Raw genomic sequence first — 12,185 nt, 5'->3', positions numbered from 1 at the left:
GTTGTATTTATTCGTTAGTGACATTTACGTGTACTGCATGTATTGAACTTTGAACTGTAGGACTTTTTAATCTAGACTTGATTTCATTCGTCATAATTTCATTTTTTTCGGTTTATGAATTATTATCTGGATTATAAATCTGCAATTATATTCTGCAATTGTTTCGTTATATCTGCGCATGCTTCATTGAAAATATACATCATTCATCTACAGTTCATATATCTATTTTGTTGTCAGTTGTTGTCAATTGGTTTAGGTTTTCATTTTCGACTTTGCCCGCACTGCAGCGATATTTGATGGCAAGTGCGGTTACATTCACTTCAATAATCGAAACTTATAATTTCTTGCGTATTACTGGTATATGAGTAAGATGTTACTCGTAACCAATGCGGAGTTATATGATTGTATACTGGATCACAATTATAGTGGCAATGGCTTCAGCGACTTCGATCTACCGATCAGTCAAGCAAGCAAGGATTGGATGCTGCACGATCAATGTCTATATTGTCTTCTGGCAATGTCCATCTTCGCTTGGCAGGGTTTGATGGCCGCACACGGAAGCTCACGCCAATACAAACCCTGAGCGCAAACCCTTTATGGATATATAACATCGCCCACGGTTTCTTGGGCGAACAGGTTCCCGCTCGGCGCCCACCAGTCTATATATATATATATATATATATATATATATATATATATATATATATATATATATATATATATATATATATATATATATCTAGCTAATCAGATGTACCGTGTCGAGATTAATGCGAGATTTTCACCGCGAAATGTGCCCCTTTTCTTGAAATAGAACTGCCCCTCAACAAAACCTCGGCACGGGTCTAAATTTGATGATTAGCTAACATAAAAGCTGCAACGCAGTTCATAGTAAATGAATGACGAAGATTATCAGTAATAAGAGCTCAAATCTGAACAGAAAAGATTCGAAATCGAGATTAATTTGATTCTAATGATGGAAAAATGAAGAAAAAAAACTTTTTACAAGTTATTTCTTTAAAAAAAAATCGTTGAAAAATTGATATGAAGTCGCGGAAAACACGCTAGGTGTCGTCGTTACCGATATGGAAGCTGTAAGTCGACGAATAAGTCGATGGTGGCAGATCTAACTGTAATACTGGCGTGGTTTAGAGCTGTCTTACAGTCGTTGAAATGCCGTAACAGTGGTAGGTGGCGGGACTTTTCAATTTTTGTCCAACAATCGCAAAATAATCCCCGAATTTTTTCATCCTCCGCCGAACGGGTTTGATGAAGATGTTTTGGCAATCATTCAATGCAGTGTTAAGTGGATTAAAAATCAATGTCTTGGGTCAACTACCAGTCCTTGGTGGTCCTTATAAGACTTTTTTATCAGGTAACTAAACTGATTGAACTAGGACACACGATGTTCTGACAGGTCAAGTTGAAATAGCCATTAGGCATATATAGCATCGCGAAGCGTTGAAGCGTACACATCCCTCCGAAACCGATGAACCTGACCCGCACACGGGTTTCGACCATAGGCGTCTATCGTATGAATCATAGCTGAATAATGAGTACTCGTTTACACATTGTGTCTCTTGTCATCCGAGACGTTTATCCGACTGAATCTGAAGCCATGCGACCCCCCAGCTACGACACTGATGACATAGCCATTATGTCCGCGGTTTAGTTTAGCGATGGGATATTTCTTCGCCAAAATATAAGCACGAGCTCGTTCGATTACAGATGCTTACCATTCACGAGGTAAATATTATGATAATGATTATGATCGGGATTCTATCAAAGCATTTCTATGGTACATGCAAGTGGACGATGGAATATACATCATTTACAAAACAACAGGGAATGAAACTTTCTCTAATAAAATTATTAGGATTAGGGTAAAAATTAGAATTAAGATAAGGAATGAATATTTACACCCCGACCATTTCTATGGTACATGGAGAGAGACTGTGTAAATGTACAAAATTTCAACCGAAAATATAAACTTCTAAAATAGAATACAGCAAAATTATCAACAATATAGCTGTAGTTCAGTGTTTAGTTTAGTTAATTAGTTTAATTTGCTCAACAAAAAGACATTTGATTTAGAGCACAGAAAAAGAAATTACAAAATTACAATTCATGCGTACGCATGTATCTATTATGACACTACAGCGCTCAAGATATGTAGACAGTGCCATCTATCCCGCCAGATGGCGTGACGAACAGAAGGTCGTCCGTTGTCACAATTAGTTCATTTTCAATCAATTTTGAACTGGATTTTTAGACTCCCGAATCCATATATTATCACAACACCCCCCCCCTTAAAACAAGAAAGATATATACAATACTTTCATTCGTATATCGATAAAGTTTTCTTGATTCATTTAGGAGAAAACATCATTCAGATTCGATTGAAATTTAGAAGAAATCGAACGCGGACGACCAACTATCTACTAGCGAACCTGGCGGATCTATTTTGCTTTCTTGTGAATTATTGCAATTTTTAGTAAAATATTTGTGATTTAAGTAAAATTAAGTTTCGTTTTTTCATGTATTTAGTAATTAAAATCTTAATAGCTGAACATTTTCTCTTTACAGTTAACACCGATTCAGTGAAATTCATCATCATCATCAACAGTTAAAAAGCGAATCGGTCTGAGGGGAAAAGCTGCATATCTTATGAAAAACAAGGTAAGAAAATTTAAAAATATTTAAAAATATTTGAATATTATAGGTTGATTCCGAGTTTGTATAAAATTATATTCCGGTCGGTCGGTCGGTCGGTCGGTCGGTCGGTCGGTCGGTCGGTCGGTCGGTCGGTCGGTCGGTCGGTCGGTCGGTCGGTCGGTCGGTCGGTCGGTCGGTCGGTCGGTCGGTCGGTCGGTCGGTCGGTCGGTCGGTCGGTCGGTCGGTCACGCCATCAATACACGCCATCAGAATCACTATCAACACCAAAGTGGGTCTTATTTTATGTTATTGCTAAGACAACTAAGAGCAGGCTCTTGTAACCATGCAGCAAAAACAGAAACTATGATGATTCAAGTCAAAATCGAAGTATTAAGAAAAAACTATTTTTCGAATATTAACTAGAAATTTAGAAATAAGCCTGGGTACCTTAACTACAAAATAAAACATTAAAAAGGTGGCTTAAGGGGTTAAACTACTATAGGGGTTTTAAAAGAAATTTGAAACGGCTTTACTAACCAAAACTTACGTGACTTTGATTGTCTGGCCGCAGTGACTGCGGGTTAAGCCACCAGTCACTGGTCCCGTCAATCGTGGGTTCATGGGTTCAAACCCTGGTACCGACAGAGTTTCTTTGATCGAATATTATTCTCTGGTCTCTCAAATTTCGTAGAAAAAAAAAATTAAACGGGATATCTGATTGGCTAATAATGACATCGTCTAAGTTGCGCGTGTAGCTGCGCTATCGGTCTAGTACGGCAGGGTCTCGTACCGTGGCAAGAGTCTCGATGCCATCATGTTCGAATCCCTGCCCAGGGAGATGGTGAAATACATGCATATTTGTTTCTCGTTAACTGAGCAAACTCATGTCCGATAGCCGGTAGATTTCGTTTTTTGATTTGATTCCCCTTACAAACCCAGCGGCCTTTTGAGTGCACAACTCACTAATCTTACCCTTTGGTCGTCATAAAGATTGAGTACGTGTCTGCAGAAATCATACCACACTCAGATGATGTTCTGTGATGGATCATATTTATATATAGGATAAAGTCGAAACGTCAGAAATGAATTGTTATTCAAAAAGGAAATTGATCTGGACTAATTTCTGTTTTCTGTCGATATTCTTCGGTACAACGCGCGCCGAATATAGAACTAGCCAATGTAAACGACGTTAACAACGTTTGTCTATATATTTAGATTACGCAACCCGAAGATAAAATGTATCGCACCAAAGTGGTCGAATTTCCCATTTACTCTTGTGGCTCCTGTCCGCACTGTTCTGTAGTATCCAACAAACAGTCCCGAATCAATACGATAGCACGATAACTAAGATCATCGGGACCGAGGACATTTAGATATAAATGATACAAAAAGCCCGACCTCATTCCGTGAACCGGCTTTTTGTGTCATTTATATCAATTCCCCGACAAGCGGATGTGTATCGAACAGGTTAAAATAACCATTGCTGATGGAAGGAAGGGTAGATTTGGTGCTCCGAACGGGTTCAGATGGCATCTCTGCCCCGAGAAAGAAATATCGAACATTTTCTGGGAGCACCTTTTCTGGGAGCCCGACCTGATTCCGTGAACCGGGTACATATACATATAATATATATATATATAGTTCTTTTGTAAGCGTCATGGTCACAACGCACTCGGATATCTTCACGGAACGTTCATTCACAAAACAGGACAGAGCCGTGCAATAACATCAACCCATTTGCACGCTAAACAGCTGTCATGAGTTTTATACATGTTGATGAACTACGCGCTGGTTAAATGAAAATCCGTATGAATCCGAACTGAATGAAAAAATACGATCGTTTGAAATTGTTCAAAACACACTATTATAGATAGTTAAAGGCAGTCATGAGTCGTATACGAAATTACGAATATACGCGTTGGTTGAAAAACAGTATAACGTATTAGTAGTTCGTTTTTCACAATCGCTGTCTGGCTAAGATGCATCCGGCGCAGCTGTTCATGCAATTCGCTAAGTTGGTTTCATACGCGGCGCAGAGCAGCTGTTCTGCATCCACCCTCTTTTCCCTCTTGGCACTATAGTAGACGGTACACGCCATGTTCACACTGGATTATACGGCCGTGCTGGAGGCGAACTGCCGGTGAGTAGAATCATAGAATCCATTTCTTCTTTCAGTATAATATCGCTCGTAGAGATCGAGTATTATAGAATATCTAGATAACTATTATATAGATTGGTGGGAGGTATTTAGGAGGATACATCACGGTTATTGGATGGGAGTGTTTCGTGTTGATGCGGCAATTCTTTGGTCCTGATAATAGGTTTTTGGCATAGTTTAAAATGTGAACTTATTACAACGAGGCATTAGATTTAGTAAAAGCTGGAAATCATAACGAAACGAGGTACAAAACGTAATTAGTCATTTTGGAAGATATCTCCCTTTGTACGGAAATAAGTTAATAGCTTATACTAACTAGCCTACTAGTGGAGGATTCATAACCTATTTTCATGGGCTTGCAGCAGGCTTTCACTCGGATTGAAAACTTCCTTCGGGTTTATGATAGATCCAGGGATCAAAAGTTACCTTTCGACGCGCAACATTTTGGCGTAGGTCACGGCGATCAGCAACGACTGTGAATAATCGATGAGGGAGGTGTTCATTTTTACCTGAGCTTTTATATAAAACAGTTACCTTGAACTGAAATATTTAGCGGATGATTGAAGAAGCGCTGGAGCGAGACAGCTTTCGTTTATATTTAGGCCTAGAATGTGCATCTATTTCCAAGCCCCAAAAATGTTGATTTTACCGACGCGCCTGCGGTGATGAGAAACGCTCGCAGTTTCATTTTTGAATGGCCACACATTTCAACATTTCGATGTCGATATATTAATGCGCGAAATAGCTTCACCGCGGTACGCGGTATCTAGTTTTATAAGTCGGATCGTACTAACGTCTCAATCGCGAATATATATTTTGCATCAATTTGGCTACTATTTGATGAAATAGGCAATGTCTCGATCGAAGCTCAAATACCGGTTTTAATGTGGCTATCCTAAAACTATAGGTATGTCTTTGTTTTTCGTCCAGTGGTCAATAGTCGCGCAGTTTTTCTTCTCAACGACCGTTTACCACTTATATAATTTACAGTCGAAAGTAGTTTGCAGTGTATCTTTGAGTGAATATCGATGAAAAAGAAAGAAAATAATTTCTTAACGTTTCTTTACGATAAGAACGTTCTTTGTACTTTGCGCCCGCGCGTCGACTAAGAAAATTTAGAAAATAAGCACATGTTAAACCGTATCTAATTACTATTTTCCTTTATGTAGGTTGGGCGCCTGGTGATCTCTCGGAGCCTGTAGAATTTACGAGCAATTATCGAACGTTAAATATAGGATTGCTTGTAGGTAGAATATAGGAAAGCATGTTTTTAGCAGCAGTTCAACACGTGACGGTTGTAAATCTCCAGACCGGGCTTTCGGAGTCAGTTATCTAAATTCGCTCTGTGAGAAAAAAACAGTGTTCGGCAGCGCAGCGCGAAGCGAGCACCGGTCGGCGCAGCTAGAGTGGAGAATGTTCGGATTGCGATACAAAGATAAGTGAAATCATTTTATTACTTTTTTTGTCGATAACTTAGGCTAGGATGCGGGGGTTAGTATACTTGGGTTTAGATCTTACTAGAATTTATCCGCGGGGCGAAGAATCGAAGACGCTCGATTTCAAAATCTTTTAAAGCATATGAGTTTTGTCGTCGACTCTGGCCGTCCGAGTGGCGACTATCGATTGATAAGATCTAACTCATGAATTTCCAAATGACTAACTGACTTACTAGAAACTATAAGGTTATGATGACTAACTGACTTACTAGAAACTATAAGGTTATGATTATATACGCATGCGCAGAGGAAAGAGAGACGTGGGTGATGCCTGGAAGTAGTCGTTTATCTAAAGAGAGTCGAATTACCGTAATGCCTGAATGAAAGTGTACTGATAAGAGCGGTTCAAACTATAAACTAGAGAAAGAATTGTGTCAAACTGAATGGCGTCACCGACAAGTTTTTATTCGCTGACGACTTAAAATCTGTGATGATGCACGGTACATGTCCGCGAGGAGAAAATATTTATTCGTCGCTCGTGTGTTAGAATCCTTTACATCCAATGTCATATCAAGTTGAATATGTTTTCATATATAATTTTGCGTACGGTTATATGACCTGAACTAACTGCAGATAGAATAAAATTTGAGCGAAACAAGAGCGTTATTGGCTTTTCCAAAATCCAAACTAAACCAACCCCGCAAGTTTTAAGTGCGGGTATTTTATTCCCAAACGTCACATGACCGGTGGTCTCATGATTTTAATTAGTGATTTTAGTGGAGGAAAGCTTAGGAATGACATGGTGTTAGAGACTTAGTGTTAGGTCCCTCCCCGGAGCCTGATGGTTAGTAACTGCAGAGGTAAACTACATGACTCAGTACTCATACTGTACTGCGTAACTAAATATGGTCAGCTATAGGCGTAAAAAACTCTAGAGGTCTATTTAAAACTGAAGAGGAATTATGTTTAAATATGCCCAGATGATTATATAATCATAGCTGAACTCTGTATCAATAAGAGAGTCAAATCAATTTCAACAATTTGTTATCTTGATATATGGGTAACTAGCTCAGATATGTATTGTCCGTAAAATGATTGTCCGTAAAATATAGAAATGACCACTCGTGAATGTAGATATATGTATTGTGCATTTATTACCGACTGATCCGGATGAGTGTGGAGGTACGAATGGCGTTGATCGAGGGAGGGGTACTACTATATTCTAAAATGATGGGAGTTGAGAATCTCACCGTCGGGATCGGATTTCCTTACCCGATATGGTAAACTGACCGACGGTTCAACTCTCTACATGAAATGTATGTATGAGGAGATGAAATGAGGATGAATGATGGGATGAAATGTTGTAACAAATAATATATATAGTACATGGGCTATATATCAGTTGCCCCACCTTCCGAGGATTCGACCCCGAATCGTAAAAAAAAATTAAACCTCTACATTAATACATAGATACATGTAATAGTTTCTTTTTTTTGACAGAAAAGTAAATAGTAGATAGTCGGCAATAAATAAACAGTAAATAGTAATTCTCAATCCACTGGATCACCATTTAAGAACAAAAACTAGTTCTCTTATCCAAATATCAGCAACCGATGTTTTCACGACGCAGTCAGTTCATAATTAAAACGAATGTCTCACTGTTCATTTCATTGACGTTGTACGCAGTTCTTTTCGGAATCACACGCGAGGTTTAAAAGGAAGAGCCAGCTTAGTGGTTACGTGTTGATAGTTAGTGTCCGGTAAAGTGAGTGGATCGGCTGGGTAACACTCACAGTTTGCTGCAGCTGGTACCGAAGTAAATGATTATCTAGGTACGCACGGCACCGCATTCGCGACTCCGACCATAATGCACTGTTTATATTTATAATGAATGAAGCTGTCGATTAATTATAAGCGCTTGCTTCCGTTAATCTGACGTAAGTACACCTGGTCAGATAGTCCAGGTGTTCGCTATTTGTTGTCTGCAGTAAGCCACGCTAGAAAATTATCGGCAAATCGGCAGGAATATGAGTCGGAAGTATATATTGGTACCTTGATACTGGAACCGTACCACTAATTTTAGTCTGAATCCGAGCGAGCGACGAAAATGAAGGCGGATGAGAAACGCAAGTTTCGCATCTTTTTAATTGGAAATCTGTTCACTGGCAAGTTTGATCACGAGCTGTCCGTCGTACGCATAACAGTTTTCTCGATAGTGACCCGGAGAATTAAAACATTTTAAGCACAAAATATATCTGAAATATAGTAAGACATCGGTTTTTTTTTTAATTTTTTTTAAATGCATTCCTCTAATTACTAACTAATTTTCCTTCCCAGTTTTTACCCAAATTATGGTTTAACATACTGGAGTTGATGATAAATATAAAAAAATGGGCAACTGATATAAGAAAAAAATGCATTTGCAGGTTATGCCTGGTACAATTCCTTATAAGAGAATATCGCAGAGTTACTTAATCAAAAATTCATTATTTAGATATTTCCACCCTAACCGTATTACATATCAGTCGCAAAGTTATATACGTCCGTTATCTTAAGATTCTTTTATATTTCTAATACAAATTGATTATTAATACCTGGTAATTTACTTATTAATACCCGGAAATTTTTTCTTATGTTTTCTTATGTTACTATTCTTTATATCTCTGAAATTTATAGCATTTCTTAACACAAAGCCTGGGTAATCTTGGGATAGCAGGTCTCGAATTGACTTAATTGTATTAGCTATAATTTTGGTAGGTATATATCAAGAATCTTATCACCCACCGAAAATTTCGGCTCACCCGTGCCTCCCCTGTCATATGTATTATTATATATTACACTGATTATATATTGTAAGATTAATCCGATAACGCAGCAGCTACAACTAAATGATATATAACTTTAAAAACACATTCATTATATATATACTACCACTTGTCAAATTTATACACATGACATAGCAAGCCGGTCATTCAAAAGATCTGCCAAAGCACTCCACCCCATAGGTACTCTAAAAAAAAATCAACATTCTGTAAAATTATACCTCATTTAACGAGTCCCCTGTAACTCCCCTTGATACCCTGCCAGAATAATAGTGAAACGAGCAACTGTTGTCACATTGATAACGTCGTTTTCATTTCCCGGTAGACGTAAAACCCTGGAATAGAATCCATTCCGCGTTTAAGATATTCCGGCAAATGAAAACAACGCAAATCAACGGTTAGTTCTTTTCATATGACGGAGCTTTATTCGGTCCCAAAAAAAACTGTCGCTATAGATATGTTTATCAGCGGTAACGAAGGTAGGAATGATAGTGGCAATGAGCGAAGGATGTGGATTTATACGTGCGTTCTATATAACGCGTAAGCAAATAAGGCAACCCCAGCGAGGGAAACAACTATTGTTATCGGGAAAATTCCTCGGCTGTTTTTTCCGAAGAGCTTGCTTATATGAAATGTAAAGGATTATGAAATGTATTATGAGTATAGGAGATGGAATGAATTTTACGCAGTAAATTGATCTCTGTATCACTAACCAACGTATATACATTTTTAGCATATCTGTCAGATCCAAGTTGATTGATTCTCTTATTCAGCGACCAGACGCGGGCTCGGCGGGTTTTGTGAAATGTAGTCTACTAAGGATGGCCTCTCCCCGTTGATTCCGCGGGTTCCTAGCTCAGATGTATGTTAAAATGAAACGACGTTAGAGTAAGGTAAAACACGTCCACTTTATTTGCGGTGTGAACGTGGTATGTCCACTAGATAGCCCAGGTCGTTCCGGACGATGGATAACGCAGCAACACGGTGTGTTCAGTATGATATCTAACTAGCTACTGCCTTTATTAGTTTCCAACGACCAACACGGTCGATACACTGCAGACTTAGAATTCATTGAGCCAAGGTCGTTACCGCTACCTGGAAACGCAATATAAACAAACAACCGTCCGTCGCCTCTTCATCATAAAAATCTTTTACCCTCCTTTCAATGTAAAATCCTTTCTTCTTGAAATCCTTTTGTCCTGGAACTAGGGTCGACCCTACACATACACATCATTATAAAAACTAGGTTACACTGCGGTTACAGACATAGCTCATTATACACACTATAGTCCCCGACATGCGGGACTAGAGATGCGAGAAAGCGAGATTAAACAAGCGAGTGAGTTCAGCTATAAATATAAGTATAAATATATCTTCCTAACCAGCTAGGCATTGGTATAGCAGCTGGCCATATAATGTTGATTGATCTGCTGATTATATTGAGTGGGATTTCCATCTGTATCACCGTAAAACAAGGGGAAGCTTCTTAATATCCGTTCAACCCATGCCATGTGTTCTACAGCCGGATCGTCAGGTCCCGCAGGCGGCTGTTGGCCCGCATCTGTTATACTCCACAGTCGTGTTACTTTTTTTTAACGGATCGGTTTTGAATCGTTGTATACAACGTGTTGTGGGCATAAATAGCGAATCCGACACTGATGCTGAAAGATGAAAGTCCTTGAGGTTTCCTTACAACGGATAATTGATATCTATTCAATGCTTCGACTATAACCTAATATCATCTTCAGGAATGCTGGTAATACTTAACTTTCGAAATTTTTGAATCATTTTTCCTTCCGCGAAAGTATCGCCACCTTTCAGTATTTGGCTACATCAACGATTGTAATACAATATTCCTGGAGACGACTATATTATATTTGGTTAGAGGCGAAACGTTGTATTAATAAATTATCGGTTTTAGGAATCTTCCCGGATTTCATATTTCGTTATATTAGTATGTGATTATCTGTTAATTGTTATCGTCTTCGGTTGAACGGTGCCGTGAAGCGGTGCTTGCATCCCTGCATGAGTGCAATCGACTGGGCCGTGTATTGCGTGGCCGCAAATGCATTCGGACTTTCGACTGAAAATGGCTTGCACAATTTTTTTATCGCTGTCGCGATGCGTGGAAATCCTGAGCGTGGCCCAGCGCTTTTTTTTCGTTCAAACCGGCCATGCTTACGTTATCGTTAGGATGTTGGCGGTTCTTTAGTTTTTGTATATTTTTGCGAAAGCAGGGGGGGGGGGGGGTGTGCGGTGACAGGTGCATGATACATGTAATTACTTAGCTGTGCCTTAACAATGGTTATATTTCCACTAGTTTGTCGAGCTATTCGTGTATTTTGTACATATTCTGCTCTATAAATCATGATAAGAATTTCGGGTAAAAAAGCTTATTCCAAATTCAAGGATATTGCCGTAGCAGCGTAACGGTGGACTTGACAATATGAGAGAATATTTGCATAAGCGTAACGTAGTTGTCAGAAAAATTGACGTGCGTTTATCGGTAGTTAGAAGGGTATTGCTGAACTATTATTCACCATTAACTTTCTATATGTACGGCTTTAATATATGTTCGGGAATGTCTAAACGATTAGGCGGTATGGATGATTCATTGAAGACAACTGGTTACAATAAAAACGTCCGTATATATTGTTTATCGTAGGAGGTAGATAGATTTATTCATGTAGGCACGATTTTCGTCGACGGAGTACATTCTACAGTCGTTTCTTCCAGCTAATAATGCTAATGATAATAAATAATGATAACTAGCCTGAGATCTACTAGTTCAAATCACAAACGACATAATATCATATTATTATGTATTTATTCCTATTCCGTTGCGTGGATGAGATACACGTATGAGGGTGTGAGCCGATGCAATGTGAGAAACTACCGCTCAGTGGCGATCTGTTTTTATCTAGGGAATATACTGAGGGATGAAATGAGATGAGAGTGAAATGAAGGGATAATATGTGAGCTGATTTATGACCAGGAAGTTAGTAATATTTAAGAGCTTTATATTTTTGTTGAACATAATTTATGATAGGGAAGTTAATAGTTTTTGACAGAATATCTAAAATATTTGATTTTTAGTGAATTCACACCACGATG

The sequence above is a fragment of the Tubulanus polymorphus genome, chromosome 12 (assembly GCF_964204645.1).
Source record: "Tubulanus polymorphus chromosome 12, tnTubPoly1.2, whole genome shotgun sequence".
In the NCBI taxonomy this organism is placed as follows: Eukaryota; Metazoa; Nemertea; class Palaeonemertea; order Tubulaniformes; family Tubulanidae; genus Tubulanus; species Tubulanus polymorphus.
This window is presented reverse-complemented; position numbering follows the sequence as displayed.